This window comes from Numida meleagris, chromosome 5 (genome assembly GCF_002078875.1).
Source record: "Numida meleagris isolate 19003 breed g44 Domestic line chromosome 5, NumMel1.0, whole genome shotgun sequence".
NCBI classification, from domain to species: domain Eukaryota; kingdom Metazoa; phylum Chordata; class Aves; order Galliformes; family Numididae; genus Numida; species Numida meleagris.
Window position 1 is genome coordinate 55768600 of NC_034413.1, and position 16784 is coordinate 55785383.

At 36.8% G+C, this 16784-nt stretch overlaps 1 long non-coding RNA gene across 5 annotated transcripts in view; it reads left to right on the plus strand.

Annotated features, from left to right (window-relative positions):
• The window catches only part of LOC110399710, a 124195-nt gene that overhangs the window by 88205 nt on the left and 19206 nt on the right, over positions 1 to 16784 (plus strand). For all 5 annotated transcript variants that reach the window (XR_002439369.1, XR_002439372.1, XR_002439373.1 and 2 more), the window contains exon 4: positions 5167 to 5226. This is a non-coding gene — a long non-coding RNA (uncharacterized LOC110399710). The remainder of the gene's footprint in view (positions 1 to 5166; positions 5227 to 16784) is intronic.

The window sequence follows — 16784 nt, forward strand, 5'->3', positions numbered from 1 at the left end:
CAGTTTGTATTAACACCTGCCCTGAACAGGAAAATAGCCACATTCCACCCAAACACATTCAGCAGCAGAAACAGAGACTGCAGTGAACAACACTCTCTGTAGAGGACTAAGCAATAAATAGAAACACTTTTTTTTTCTTTCCAAAATATGCCAAAAAGTAATTGGAACTTTTGCAGGTGTTTATTATTTTAAATCCCTTTCTGAACTAGAATGTTTAGCATTTTCCATTCCTGCAATATTTTCTGCCCAACTGGTTTAGAGTACTAGCGAACTGATCATACTGAGAAAGCAGAATTGTTTTTCAGTAATAATCCATGCATAACAAATTAATTAAGAACAAGATAATTCACTACTAAGAACAGGAGCAGAACTCACTTTCTACTTTAGGACAAAAAAAGTATATAAATTGTTCTGTGCCTTATTCCCTAAAATAAGTAGATGTCTGTGTACAGCATTGACAAAACATTTTGTCTTGTATATTTTATTAACAAAATGTACCTGCAAAACCTGTTAAATCCAAAGCTATTCTTCAGTATTGGCAATAGGGATTTGATGTGAAAAATAGGCCATATAAAATGTTGCAGATTGAAGAAGTTATTAAATCCACCTCAAGAGCAAAGTGATCTTCACAGGTTTTGAGAGATGTGCTAGAAAAAACACTGCACGTGATTCAGTAGGGACAAATGTAAGGCGATGTGAAAGATTATTCAACTGGAAAAATACAGATCGAGGGAGGGATGTTTAGGTAGCAGTTATTTAGGAAAGGACTGAGGAATTATTTTGGATCACTACCAAATGCTAATCAACAGTGTCATTCTGTTGGGATAAGGACGGCCACCACGTGGGAATATGAAAACAGAATCCTGTCCTGCCAAATGTGAAGCAGTTCTGCTCTGCTCAGCAGAAGCTGAAGGAAGTTAGAAGCAGAGAGCATTAGGAGAAAAGCCTCAACTGAAATAATATGTCCAGATGCAGATATGACACTTGAAGAAATCCAGTGATCAGTCAGAGTCTAAGAGATAGTAATGAGATATTCAGGTCCAAGAGACAAAAACCAGAAAAATCTGGAGTTATTTTTCCAAAAAAAAAAAAAGAAGAAAGCAAAGAGATCTGGTAATCTTCATGTGTAGAACGAGTTGCTATGAGAAGTAAAGGAAGAATTTATTCCCATGTTTGTGAGTGGCAGCACAAGAAAGTTTTAGATTAGATGTTGGGATTAGATTGTTTATTTTAATAATAAAGAAAATTAAAGACAGGAGTGGACAGCTTGGAGGTTTAGTGGAATCCCCTTCCTTAGAAATTTGACAAACACGTATCAGAAATGATGTAAGGAGACTTACCTCTGTCTCTGGGTCATGCTTAGCTGACCTCTCAACGTCTTATTCAGCCCTGTAATTCTTTGAGACCAACTGGGGTTCTGACTCTCTAAACAGTATTTGGTGAATATTAACAAGCACAGAGATTTGACAGATGTAATCGGACATGCAGTCAAGAAGAGATACAAAGAGTGTGATATCCAGCTTGACCAAAGTCTCCTGACTTTAGAAAGAAGTCAAGGAAGTGATGATGGGAGGAATGAATTTCCATATGCAACACTAAAAACAATCATCAGAACAGAACTAGCATTTGGCGCGGTAAGAATTAGCTAATCACCTGAAATTTTCAAACAAAACAAAAATTCTAGTCTTAAACATTATATGCAATTCAGAATCAATCAGATAAAATAGATTAATTAGCATCTTAAGAGATACAGGCTTCTGAACTGCAAAAATAAAATGCTCATATCTACGAAACCTTTGTAACATAGGTACTGTATATGCAATAATTTCTTTGCATTACTTTCTTCTGAGAAGCCAGCCTGTTCTCATTAGTTCCGCAGTGAAATTTTTTGAAGAGCAAAACACATCATAATGATATCATCCTGATTATTAATTTGTATTAATTTGTGTGTATAGCTATTCAGAAAAAAAACCCACAGCACAAAATCTGTCATGAAATGCAGCAGCTGTGCTTTGTAGAAAAGTTGATATCCTTCATCAAATAACAATGATGTACTCCGTGTGCTTAGGAAAGCCTTCTGATCTGTTTGCCATTTTCATGCAAAGATTGCATCTTTGATTTTGCCAGCATTAGTATTTGGAAGAATAATCAACACAGAAATGCTCAGGTTTGACAAGCGGTGTAAGATTTCCGTAAACAGTTCTTCTCTCAGAGAGATATTGGAACCAGATAATATTAAGGGAAATTATACTGCCTGAAACTCTGATCCTCAAAGAGAATATAAGTATAGATTGAAATCAGAATGGACATTTAGGGATATTAAATGCAAATAATACTTCAACAAATGCACAAGGATACAATTAAATTATGGAAATAACACAGAAGTTCAATAAATGAAAACATGAAGTACTTTGTGATGGAAGGTTGTATTAACATAAGCTTACTGGTGCTAAATTAATATTTGGCACTTGCTGGAATATTTTGTTAATGTTTCATAGAAAATTCTGATTTGTCTAAAGTAGGATGCTTTGAGAAAGTTCTCAAAGATTTTATGCTTCTTGAAACAGAAAATTACACTAAGCATTTCAATGAATTCTGTTCTACCTATTCCAAAATAGGATATTTTGAAAGCATCCTGCATCAATTTGCCTACTGAATACAATTTTAAGATTGTAACATCAAAATAGGGTATTTAGGTTATTCCAAAGGATTTTTCTGCACTTACTTTTAATGGAACATTTACAGTCCTTGCATTTGCTTCTGTTCCACTGTAACGCTACAAGAGATTAGAACTTGTGACATTCTTCCCAAAGAAAAGTTTAAAGTCTCAGTTGATTGTTTTAGAATATTTTTCTTTAGTGGTTCCTCTAATAAAAGTAAAATTAAATGTAAATACTTATTCTAAAATTAAAAAAAATTAACTTGCAAATGATTGAAAAATTATATTTTTTTCCTTAATCATAAAATTCCTGAAGATACAATGTAAATGGAAAACAAATCAAATGTGGATTCAACAAGCACGTGTAAGTTTATACCTAAAATGTGAAAGTAGCTTTAAATACATTCTTTTCGCATACCTTAGAAAATCATCAGGATTCTGCCAGCTGGCATTTGTATACCTTATTGTAAAGTGTATCTGATGTCATAGAATTCTCACAGGCAGTTAAAGAATAACGGCATTTTTTTGCATCCAGTGGCCAGCTACAAATCTTTTTTAGAGGTACAAATTAGATCAAGTGCTTTATCAGCATTAACCGCATATTTAGAAAATGAGTGCTTAGGCTATAGCCGTTATCACGAGATCCCAGAAAGCATGGCTACAGCTTTAGACTGAAGGATAAAGAGGCTGAGGTCCTTTCGCAGAGATAGGGAAATGCAGGGAGTAGGATAGAAGTGAGGGAAAAACAAGAAAGATACATTTCAGTTATTGTAAGTACAATGGAATATAAATGTCAGTTCATTAGCCTGGACTTTTCCCTACTTTTCCCTCCGGTTCAGTGACTCTGTCCTCGAAACATTTCAAAATCCGTTTATATTCTTCTTTCCACTACTCCAGATGTACAGCTTGAATGAGGAGCACCTAGGAAATTTAAAGCTTCCTTTCCCACTTTGCTAAGGGCTGTGAAGATTAACTGCATGTCTGTATGGCAGCAAAAACACGGAACTGGATGCTAATGCCACCAAGAGCACTTTCCTTTTAATCATCTGAAATTAACTGACAGCTTAACAGGAACTGTTAAGAACCTGCTTGTCTGGCAGGTTCTTGTACCTCCCCAAACTACAGAGTTCAGCAAAACACATTTTTTAACAATGCATCTTCAATATCAGCTTTGATTCTTGCTTAGGTTGTGTTCTGATACGCTACACGTACAATGTGCATTCCATGCAAAAAACTTTACAGTGCTTTAGTCTTCACACATGGGATACCATATGGGTGATCTTTAACACATATTAGTTTTTCTAACATATCAGTGCAGCAGTAAGGAACAATTTGGTTGTTTTGTCTTGCTTTTGCCTTAACCCTCTAACTCCTGACTTTCAGAGCTCTGAGTTTTGCTATGATGTTCCTGAAGGATGATAGTGGGAAATCATGTTATCTTAACACATCATTTGTCAGTATAGATATTGGTATACACTGGAGTAAAAATGGATGTTACTCCTGCTTTGATAAGCAAGCATGTGTGGCAAGAGGAAGCCAACTGTAATCCCTGTTTTCAGAGTGTTAGCCCTTTCTAGTCTAGCCCAGAAAGAATATTAGACATTTGGTCTTAAAAAAAAAAAAAAGATGTTAGCTTTGGTGGCAGATCTGGTGAACCTGGTTAGTTTAAGGAAACTAATGACATACAGGCATTTTGGAAATTAAAACCTTTTTAAAATAAAAACAGAATTTGAAAATGCTGATCTTGAAATCTCCTATACCTATGCATTCATAGACATGAAGCGTTTTCTGGTAGTCCTGTTCTTTAGATATATTTCAGATTATTTTAACATTTGTTTCAGTATTTTAGCTATATGTTCATTTAAATGTATTATTCTCCCCAGCACAAAATGCTTTGAAAGGTGATTTATTTTTTAAACTCAATTTATTCTTGACTTTTTTAGGATAATGATACAATAACAGTAAATAGAATTTTAGAGTAGTTATTAACAACATGGCTTCAGATCATCTAAAAATAAATTATATTTCTAGGTTTTACGAGATTTTCATTTGCACTTCATAATAATTGAAACTTCTAGGTACCTGAAATAGGAATGCTCTTAAAAAAAGCGCGTTTTAAGACCCTAGATATATAAGACATTGCTCAGATTTCTAATGCTGTGTCTTCTGGTCATTTTCCTATCAGTGACATTTGTTTATAATATGCAGAAAACAAATAAGGTTTTAAAAGTTCAATATTGATGCAAACATATAGAAGCAGGATCATGTTTCTCCTTATACATACGTTTTTGTACGCTAATACGATTCAAGTCATATTTTGTTAAAGTGAATGCAATTTTTAGTATTTTCATGTTAAAGTTCAGAGTTCTCACGTTTTGAAAAGCGCTAGCATTATAAAGAATTTTATATTGGTTGAATAATATTCTGGATACTGCATCCAGTTGTATGGAGAGAACCTAGACAATGTAAAGTGAAGATAAATCCACTCTTAAATTCAATTGTTTCAGGTCATCACTTCATCCTAAGACAACATTACTCTCCAGACTGAGACAGCATGTTACCATCAGGTGGGTTTATGAAAGAGTAATTTCCAGATTCAGCACACATATAACAAATGATGTTTTTGTTGTTTTAGCAACAGAGTTAAAGTTGTACAGAGAGGATGCTGAACTCTTGACATTAACACTTAACCCTTAACACTAACGTTAGCAGCACTTAACATTTCAGTTAAGAGAAGGTGTACAGTGATTCTCTCAATTGTCCCTACCTACTGTACTTTGGATTACACTGCAGAGCAGCCTCAGACTGCTAATAAATTCCTTCTGAATGAAACAAAACTGGAAGATGCACAACAGGAGCACATCTCTCACACTCCAGCTGCAATTGTAGATTCAGTTAATGGGTCTAAACTACAACTAGTCCAAAGTAAAAATTAAAAACTGAAACAAAGGAAAATAAATATAATGTAATGTATATATGTATATATATAATGTATATGCATTATGTATATATATTGTATATAATATATATATGTATATATATTATGTATATACATTAATGTATAATGTAAATATCAGATCTCCACAGCACCAGCTGCTTGACCCTCCACTGTCTGACCACACCATTCGTTGCTCTAGATAAATTCAGAGGGCAATCTACTCCCTGTGTGAGCGGTGGTCACTCTAGATGAGGTTTGAGGTAGGTTTGAAACTGCAGCCACTATGAGGAAATTACCAATGAAGGCAAATAGAGGCTTAAAGGATTGACCTGAAGCTCATTAAAGTTTCTGTGTGATTCCAACCAATTTTAGTGGATTTTGCACCAGACCTAGAAGCTTCAGGACCTGTCACCTACTGCTCTCTGATAGCATTTAATAACCTTAGAAAAACAGAATGGAAACGGGTTGAGAAAATTCTCTGTATGAATCAAGTCACTTGTGTAGAGAATGTTGTCTTAACTCTTACACAGATTGTTTCATTTAAAAGGCTGTGAGAGAAGCCTAGTGTGTATATCCTCATCTAGAAGGAGCACAGAACTCAGAAAAATCTGAAAGAGTAAAATTACTCTAGAGAGTTCCCAGAAGACTCATTAAGACATGACTGACATTGACTTCAACAAAGTACTTCTAAGATAAAACCAAACATTATGCATATGAATAGACTTCATAAACCCAATATTTACTTGGGATTTCTCAATGATGTAAATTATCAGCTTCTTGTAATAATGTCATAAGGAAAAGAAAAACAAATGAAAATCTGAATGCCCTTTTCAAAAGGTAAGATATTGTGAATAAAATATTTACAGTTTTTAAGTAACTTTTGTATATATATATATCCAACAGTTCAAACTGTGAGACAATTAAAGTAATCAACTGTTCTAAATTGTATTGTATTTGAAGATGAATTGGATGTCTTGATACTTAAGAAGTGTCTTGAGCACATATTTTCGAGTAGGTTTATGTTGCCATATTTTAGGGTAGTTTCTGCAAAGCTGATTTAAAAAAAAAAGTAAAAATTTTACCTATGGCTCTGTATCTTGCTTCATGTCATTTAGGAAGAGACTAAATAAGATGAAACAAGGCTCCAGACTTTCACCAAGATAAAATAGACGTTAAGTTAAAATCAGAATTTGCATTCTCATCTCTGGTTTACATACAACTCTCTATTTTTTTCTCCAGAAACTTAAAAAGAAAAGTAAACAGCAGACATAAATAAAAAACTCTACTTCTATCTTGCTGCCAGAATCTCACCAGAGACTCTCTCCTTTACCATTGGAAAGTGGCATCCTCCAAGCAGATCCTTGAAGTGGTCAGAGCTGGCTCTCCTACAGTCCAGGATTGCAATCCTACTTATTGCCTTGCTTCTTCCCACAAGGTTCTCAATTCCACTATCTTATGGTCACTGCATCCCAGACCACCCCCAGCCCTCACGTCCCCAGCCAACCCTTCTGTGTTAGTAAGAGCGAGATGTGGCAGCACACCTCTCCTTGTCAAAACACACTAGGTACTCTTGAATGCATAACATTAACTTAGTCTTTAAATATTTTCATTAGGAACTTTGTCCACAGAGTTCAAAGTAAACAAACAAACAAACAAACAAATAACAATCTTCTTGAATATTGTTAGTTAAGTTAGCAGGTGTGAGATAAAAACACCTCATGTGCCTCAAGGTAACAATAGTCCCATTTGAGTATTTCTTCCCAGGGACACAAACTGATCTTAACCTTTGTCTCTGTTTTCCCAGAATTCCTATCTACCCAGTCTGGTTTGTAGGCAATACTGGAAACTGAAAGTGCCAGGAATTTCTGTGTAAGTTCCAGCTAGCATCAGAAAACAGGCATGCCATAAAAGTCTAGCAAGTTATGCTAAATACATAATATTCATTTACTGAGGAATTGCTCTTCATTTTATTTGAATTCTTGAAAAGATGCTTTCTGAACTCTCTAGTTTACCCTGATTTGATCAAGATGTAAGTGTCAATCATTTCTATGTGTTTAAATGCTTTGAGTGCATAGGTAATACACTGGCTTCTGTGGCAACACTGGGACTGTGGGAGTAGAGGCTGCTCCTGAAGTTCAGACATGAACTGTCTCTGGACAGGATGGAGCTCAGTGATAATGAGGTCATGTTCAGTTGGTCTTTCACTTGTAAGTACAGCTGTCCCTGTCCAGTGCTAAGCTCTGAAGTATCCCATTATTTCTGTAGTGGTTTTTTTATATTTTCAAATTACACAAACTTGAGCTTTTTAACAGATTTCTTTCTCTCTCCAATAATTGGTGGCAGCAAAGGATTGTTTACAATTAATTAGAAATTTTCCCTGCCTCTTTTTTTCCTTTTTTCTGTACTCTCCAGGATTCCAGAATTCCCAATCCCACCAATTGTACCTCTGCTATAATATACTATTCTGGAAGTAACAAATATCAGGACTTGAATATTTTGCCTCAAATTTCCAGTGTATTTCATAGTTATTCATATTATCATGAAGAAGGAAATAATTCAGTTTAAGATGTTTTATCATTTAGGGCAGAAACCTGTTTTCATTTTAAACAGTGGAATTTTAACTGCTTTTAGTAAGACAAGGTTCAAGACTTATATGGCATAAGGGCTTGAAATTGTGGTTTCTTCTGAATTTGCTGTGTGCTCCTGTACTTTCCAGTAGGGCAATATATTGCTCTTTCCTCTGTTGCTGTTGGCACATCTTGGAAGTAAAAAAGTGGGAGCCAATAACTTATTTTCATCCAAATAATCCGTTACACATCCTTAGCAAGTTTCTTTTCATATTTCTAAGAAATAGTAACAAAATGCTAAAGAGTGCAGTAGAATGTGAGGATACAGTGGAAAATATTTTGCTTTGGAGGACTTTTAGTGTATTCCAGTGTCCTCTTGACTGATACAAACGAGATTTAAATATCTATAGCTATAGCTCTCACTCCTTGCATACAAAACTCATAACGAGTTAATTGTTTCTAAGATATTTCCATTGAAAACTTTAGCATATGAACATATTTCATATATATGTTAATGATAAGATTTCAGCAATGTTTGAATAACATAAACATTTAAATCCCTTTCAGAAAATGGGCTTAAAGCATATAGCAAAAGCTCAAGTACTGACATCTTGTGAAAAACATGGCAGATCATTCAGCCTACTGAAGTAAGGCTCCTAACTTCACCCAGCTTTGTTAGCTGGCCAGTTTCCTCAAGCTCCCTGTTTAATTAAGGGTGAGAAAAAAATCTTTCTTCCAGTGCTGATCCATGGCAAAAGCCTAATTTAAGGGCTTGAATTGCCCAGAGGAAGAACCTGTTTCTCTTCACTGACTATAAAGAAGCCAGACTGGCTAAGCTAAGCGCATCGGGTTTGGTTGAAAACACTCTTCTGCTTCCTAAGGGCTCAGCTTTCTGGAAATGGAGCTGCAGTCGTATAACCACCTGAAGTGCTTTTGTAAGCTATTCCTTAGGCTGGTCGAGCAATTTAAATAGAAATCCTCTATGCTGGAATTTTAAATTCTTCTCAAATTACCTGCAAACAAATAACTGCTTAAAAATATGTACAATTATTGGCATGTTGACCATAACAAATGTTATACAGTTAATCAACCATTGCTTTCTGAGGTTCACCAAGTTTTCTTTAGCAAGTAGTGTTATAGTTGTCTGATCATTTAAGCTGAATAAATTTTCCTGTTCCTTGATAAATTGGGTAGTACCTAAAAGCCATTTTTGCTGTGATCTTAAATGACAAAAATTGTGTGTTTTTTTTCTTTGTTATACAAATCTGTGTTAATGACCCAAAATGTATCCTCCCAAAACATGTTTCATTCAAATGAGAAATGAACACAGTGACACGAAGAATCATAGAATCGAAGAATAGATGGCTAGAACAAGTCATAAAGCATAATTCTAGATGTAATTCGTGAAAAAACATTCCCATCATTTTCCCTCTCATGTAAGAAACTGCAATTCTTACTGATTTGTCCATTCATTACATATTCCTTTTCCCATAAATGCAGATTTTGAGTCTGGCAGCATCCATAAGATAATGCACAGTGAGGGATTTTGTTCATGCAGCAGCCCAAAGCACGTTCTGGTGACTGAGTGTGTATTTCTAAGTTCTGATACATAAGTACAAATTCTTCGAAGAAGTGTGATCATTACGATTTTCACTTCAGCATCAAAGTACATGGAAGTGATACAACTGTTACAGCTTCCAAATCAGCATGCTCTTTTGCTTCCTTTTAACCCATTTTTACTCAATGCATCTAGTTTTTTATCTCCTTCAAGTGAATTTTTTGAGGAAAAATCGTCTGTTGTAGATCTACATATGAAACATCTGCATAAACAGCTTTCTACCTTGACCTTTAATTGCTATCTCCTCTTAGCCTGAGAACAGGTGCTTTTTAACAGGACTGCAGCTCTATCAAAGGATTTTGACATCTATTTCTGAACTATTATTTTTATTTAACAGCACTGTTAGATATATCTACTTTATGGGCCTTCCTTTTTTTCACTGTATGTTACTACCAACGTTATAGGTAAGGCAAATATTGCCATTAGCAACTAGTAGGAATTCTGGAAAGGATTTTTACAGAATGTATTTCCTGAAAATGTCTCCTTCTTACTATTGTCCCCACTTTTGCAATGAAACAAATGAAGTAGAGTGATCCTGCTTTCTTTTCACATTTTTATAGTTTCTTGCTGTAAAATCCTACTGAGTGCTTCTTCACTTTTACAGTGTGATGGTTAGTGTAAGGAAGAGTTTGTTTATCTTCTGCTGCTGTGGTTAGAGACCTTCCTCTGAAAATAAGAGAGGAAAGCTATGATGAGAAGGGGAGGGAAGAAAACATCAAAATAGAGGATACAAATTCTCTCAGAATCCCTTTTGGTGTCTCCAGTGGTGCAGGGGTGGCTGTGAAGCAGAGCATAGCATGCTGGCACCTCAGATGTCATGCCAAAAGTTACATTGCTGTTTGAAAACACATCTGCTTTGTTTCAAATGTGTTCTATACTTTGCTAAACACTCCTTTCTCCTCTCTAGCTCCATCTGATGGAAGTACTTCAGTACAAGAATCCTCAGCTGTGGCAGTACTACAATTTATGTTTATGACTATTATATGTTTTCAAAAAATCATACGCCAGATCGCACATACTATTCAAAATATGTGTACACTCATGCACTAACACATAAATAACATGGAAACATTTCTAGCAGAGTAATTGCCATCACTGGCAAATAACCAAAGCTTTATTAGTTCTTTTTCAAGGATTAATTTAAAATTATAAGTAGTAAACGTTGAAAGCTGTGCTGCAAAGAAAAACACAGCTACATAGTGTCAGTGATCTTGTCTCATTCTCATAATGTTGCTGAACACTGTAGTGGAATATCTGTTATGTTATGTACATTGTTTTGCCAAATATCTTGTTGTATCATTTAAGAAGAGAAAGCAACCCTCTGGAAAGGACCGTAAACTATAATTTAAAAGAAAAAGAAAGGAAAAAGAACAGTGGCCTGGCTACTAGATCCTCTTCCTCTGATCTGTCTAGGCCTTGGATCTGGAGACTTTCTTTTCTTCAAAATTACTTCTCTTCTTTGCTACAGACTTTATTACTTCTTCTTTTTTTTCCCCTCTCCCCTTCAAGGAACTGTTATTTCTTGCATCATTAAAAAAAAAAACAAACCGCAAACCAAAACCCAAATTTCACACTGGTGGTATCTTATAAATGATTCAAAACCTGCGCAAAGACTTCTCTTCCGTTTGTTGCAGAATATCCTGTTCCCTCTGGCTTGATGGCCCAAAGCACCACCATCCCACATCTTATGTCCAACAGCAAAAAGTGCTCATCTTGTGATCTGTTAGATTCAGAAGAGGCCAGTGAAATTTCTTGGAATAAGTTCTCTTTACACAGAGCTTAGATCTCTCACATTTAACATGTCTCCTATATTAATATCAGCAGATATTTAGCTGGTGTTTATGAAAGGAGTGACCAGCTGCTTTATTGTCAGTGGACGTGCAGGTTGTCTCTGTAAGTGAAGACCCAAATAAGCCAGGTGTTTTCCATCATTCCACACTCTCAAAATGCTGCTATTATGCCTGAATGAACCCCACACATCAAGCAGTAATCGTGCCCTGATTTCTGTTCTAATGCGCATTGCAGCATGAAATAAGTTGCATTCCATCTTGTTGACATAGTGTGCTTCAGCTGCTGGTGTGGCAAGTTATTTCTTCACTGAAGCTGAACTAAGAAATGTCTGGCTTTCTTAGACAGATTATCCTGTTACTGTTTTCTTGCCAGTTCCTCACAATGACACTTGTATGGCACCATGAGAAAATAAATATCCAGAGCACTGAAAGTGCATCAACCAAGCAAATCACAAGTGTACAGACATCTTTAAAACTTTATTTTGGGTCAAATTTTGGAGGGAATATCATCCATTAAGTAGCAAACAGAGGATAGCCTCGATTTGACTATGCTTAACTTCCAAAATATTAGAAGAACTTCTGTAGGTCAGTTAAGTTCTTTAGACTGTGCTAAAACAAATGCCTACAGACGTCTTCCTCTGAGGTAACCCCTTACTCATGGCCTTACCTATCTGTACTTTCCAGCCTAACTTGGGTTAGCTGAACTTGCTTTCTCAATATCTTGTAGCTTAAATTTGCAGAAGCAACCACATCTCTTGGCTAGTTTGACTCCCTCTCTTTTTCTGTCTTTGGCTCCAAAATTCCATGTTACTTTTTACACAGAATTATAGAGTGATACAATCACCAAGGCTGAAAAAGACGTATCCAGTCCAACTGTCCATCTATACCAATAGTTCTCACTAAACCATGTCCCTCAGCACATCTAAACGTTCTCTGAACACCTCCAGGGTCGGTGACTCCACCACCTCCCTGGGCAGCCCATTCCAGTGCCTGACCACTCTTTCGGAGAAGCAGTATTTCCTAAAGTCCTGCCTGAATCTCCCCTGGCACAACCTGAGGCCATTCCCTCTAGTCCTATCACTAGTTACACAGGAGAAGAGGCTGATCTCCAGCTCACTACAACTTTCCTTCAGGTAGTTATAGAGAGCGATAAGGTCTCCCCTGAGCCTCCTCTTCTCCAGACTGAACAATCCCAGCTCCCTCAGCTGCTCCTCATAAGGCCTGTGCTCCAGACCCCTCACCAGCTTCGTCACCCTCCTCTGAACACGCTCCAGGGCCTCAATGTCTTTCTTGCAGTGAGGGGCCCAAAACTGGACACAGTACTTGAGGTGTGGCCTCACTGGTGCTGAGTACAGAGGGACAATTACTTCCCTACTCCTGCTAGCAACACTATTTCTGATACAAGCCAGGATAGCATTGGCCTTCTTGGCCACCTGGGCACACATCTGGCTCATGCTAAGCTGAGCATCAACCAGTACTGCCAGGTCCATTTCCTCCGCACAGTCTTCCAGCCACTCTGCCCCAAGCCTGTAGCGTTGCCTGGGGTTGTTGTGGCCAAAGTGCACGACCCGGCACCTGGTCTTGTTGAACCTCATCACATTGACTTCAGCCCAACTATCCAGCCTGTCCAGATCCCTCTGTAGGGCCTTGCTACCCCCAGGTTTCAGCTTAACAAATGTAGCCTAAGAATCTAAACAGTCTCCTAGAAAATTGAATCTAAAATTCAAGCTACTTCAGGCTAAAGAAGCACTGAGGTCTCTACTTTCTGGGCAAATCCCTAGCTGTTCTCTACACTACTCTGTAAAAAACCTTTCCTTTCCCCTTCTGCTTTTTGAATAAGTGGGTGGTTTTGTGTAAAGTGAAATACATCCTGTGTTTCATGTGTCTGAAATACTGTTAGACTGGGTCATTCAGGAACTTGGATAGACAACTTAGGTGCAGGCACACTTTATGAGTCTCAGATAGATCAGATGAGACAGATACCAAAACATTTGGTTGAGCCAAATTATAGCCAAGAGTTGGTAATATGTAATAGCAGAACTTTAAAAAATGATGGAAAACACAGTGCTCTATCATATTCTTATTGTTAATCTGTATTTTTATTTTATGGGCTAGTCACTTATAAATTATTGGAAAGGAGAAGCATTTGGGGCAACCATTGTCCCTTTCTTGGTCTCTTTTATTCCTATCGCAGTATCGCAGTGTTATTGAGGATACTGATAAGGTGAAGGTAAAGAATCTTTACAGTTGTAAGTCACTCGTGTACAGGTTCATATTGTTGTATTCTGCAGAGTACATCCAAGCTGATGGTCAGAATGTTGGAGCCCTGTAAACAACACACACTCCAAGTCACTGTTCCCCAGAGCATGCAAAAGAGCTGAAGAATCGCTCAGACACTAAGAGAAAACTTTTTACTTTCTCCTCCTGGTGATGGCTAAAACTGAATTTTTACTGTGGTTATTATAAGAAACTGTGTATAACGATTGTTTTTATTTTGACTGTGAGGTCTGGACTGGAGCTTTGGCTCACAGAACTAGAAAATAGCTGATACTTTTATTGAGGTAATTATATCATGTCCCCTGAGACTGCAAGCTTTACTAGTACCTTGAGAAGCTGTTTCCATTTTCTGTTTGCAGTTACATTCTTCTGCTGCTGATGATGAAAGAGTAAGAAAGATTTAAAGGGAGATGGATCTCCCTTCTGCAGTTATTGCTGCCATCCTGGTAACTGCAGAGCCAGAAAGTCCACCTCTGCACAGCTCTTTTTGTTTCTTTGCAGTAAGGACAGCAATAAGCCCTGGTCTAGTACAGCTCCTTCCCAGCAGCACCGCAATTTTTTTTTTAAAAAGAAGGAAAGCAGAAGTTGCTTAGGTGATAGAGAATGGGGACTATAGGGCTTAAGGAGTCGGAGGTGGGATTTCATATTCCAGAGGATATGAACTCAGGAAACCAGAGGGGATACCTCTTCAGGGCGTAGTGAGAAGCTGAAAGAATCCCTTGCAGGGGCCTTAAGTTTAATTAATACATTTCAACCCATCTGCTGTGCAGTCTCTTCAAATCTTAACTCTCCTCTGTAGTATCTTCCTTCTCTTGTCACACCCCCCACAACACACACACCTCAGATTCCACCACCTGCTTCCTTATCTTCTCTTAAATGCTGCGAACGTCTGATGCTATTGAATCCAACTGGTGTAGAAGTCCCAGGCTGAGCAGTCTATACACTTGGGTTAGATTTCTGAATCAAGGCCGAAGGGTGAAACCATAGCCAAATATTTCCCACTTTACGTGAGACCCCACAGTGCATGGCTTTGTCTGGAACAGTGCATTAACTTTGCAGTGTTGCAAATCATGTTTCTCTTTAAAAATTATTTTTTCTTGTGAAATATTGATTGTAAATGGTGCTAGCTTTTGAAAGATCGTTTATGGTAGAGAATAGCTAATGATAATCCTGTTTGATTTTATATTCTTCATGTTATTTTGGGAAAAGCGTAAAAGAAACTCTACACTTTCCATTACTGCTACTTCTCAGCCAATATTTCTGTGTTGATGAACTTGGAACAATCACTGCAATCCAGAAATGGGCTAACCCACTTTACAGCAAATGCACTGCTTACACTGAGATTCAGACAGTTTTTATGAATTTGTATAAAATAAAAATAGCTTGCCTTTATATACAGAAGTTTCAAATTACATTTAAATCTTCCTCTATGCATTTTATTTTGTTCTAGAAAACTGTAATATGTCAAAACAGTATCTCTTTTCTACTTGATCTACTGCAACCATGAAAGAAATAACTGCTTATTAAGTTACTTGGGTCATTAGAGCCCAGAATTTCTTTTTCCTAGAATTTTGTTTTTCCCTCTGAGGCTGAGGATGAAGCATGGGCTTTCTAGACAGTGAAAGAAAAGGGTACAATGTACCCTTGACCACAATGAGCAATGTAAGAGAGGCTCAGGCTCTGCAGCCCTCTTCTCCTTTTAGCATTACTCCTTGTTTGTGTTACTCCCTGAGGCAGTCAGGAGTTACAACCGTGGAGACAGTGGTCAGTGCAGCCAAGCACTCTGAAAAGTCTTTCTCATCCCATACAGCCAAATTTATGCAGTCACTTGGTGAAGTCATTTAAAACATCAAAGGAAAGTCTGGTTAGAGAAATGAAGAAGATGGAAATAAAAGAGAAGCAAGCTATAGCTGTTTGCACTTTTGGAGCCTTTTCTCTTAAATATCCTTATAGGAACATTTTCATCTAAGTATGGTTGCTTCATGAGATTGCCCTTATAATAGAAAGAGATCAGTAGCCAGCTGGCTCATCAAAAAACCCTAATGATAAAGTTCAAGCTTTTTCCCGATATCCCGCAATGGAGATATATTTGTATTTTTTTTTCAGCTGTCTGTAATCATCTCACACTTCACAAACAACTGGTGTTTGTTTGCCAGTTGCAAAGTATCAACTTTGCTTTCCTTCTGTATTTAGAAATCTGTGCTAATGCTAACACCACTCGTGATGGTTTTACTGCTATTTGTTTTGTTACACTATCTGGTGTTTGAACACCACCAGACTAGGCATTTAATCAAAGAGGCTGTCTCTGTAATGACCTGAGAACTGATGAAATACTGTCTGGAAAGACCATGTTACTTCGTCTTTCGAGAACAGAGTCCAGATTTTATTTTTTTTTAAGTGAAGCACAGATATGAAGGTATTTACACTGTAAGTTAGTATGGTATCGGTTCTGACATAGTACTGAAATGACATTTATTTATTAATTAAGTAATTTTTCTGGCTTAATACTTTATTTCAAAAAAATGGAAATGATTGGAGGAAAATCAAGGTGTTTCAGAAAACAAAACTGCAAGTAACTTTAACAGGGTAATTACCTCCTTTAAATTTTAGAAGATATACACGAAGTACATTGGTTTTTTACATGCTTCAAATTGTTTGGCATTATAAAACAGGGTTAATAAACATAGTGAAAACTAAATAATCAAATGCAGACCAGTTTATTGAGGAGCAATCAGATGAAGACTCCCTATGGTTTTAATTCTGCGACTTTTATTCTACTAAGAGATTTTGCCTATTGTATCATTCTAGTGATTTAACTGAAGGAAAGTTTTAAAAGTTCGTTTTGTGTTTTTAAAACATTCTTTTATACAGTCATGTCATGAAAGTTAGCTATCAAGGGAGCTCACAATTCTTTACAACTTTTCTGCTAGAACTA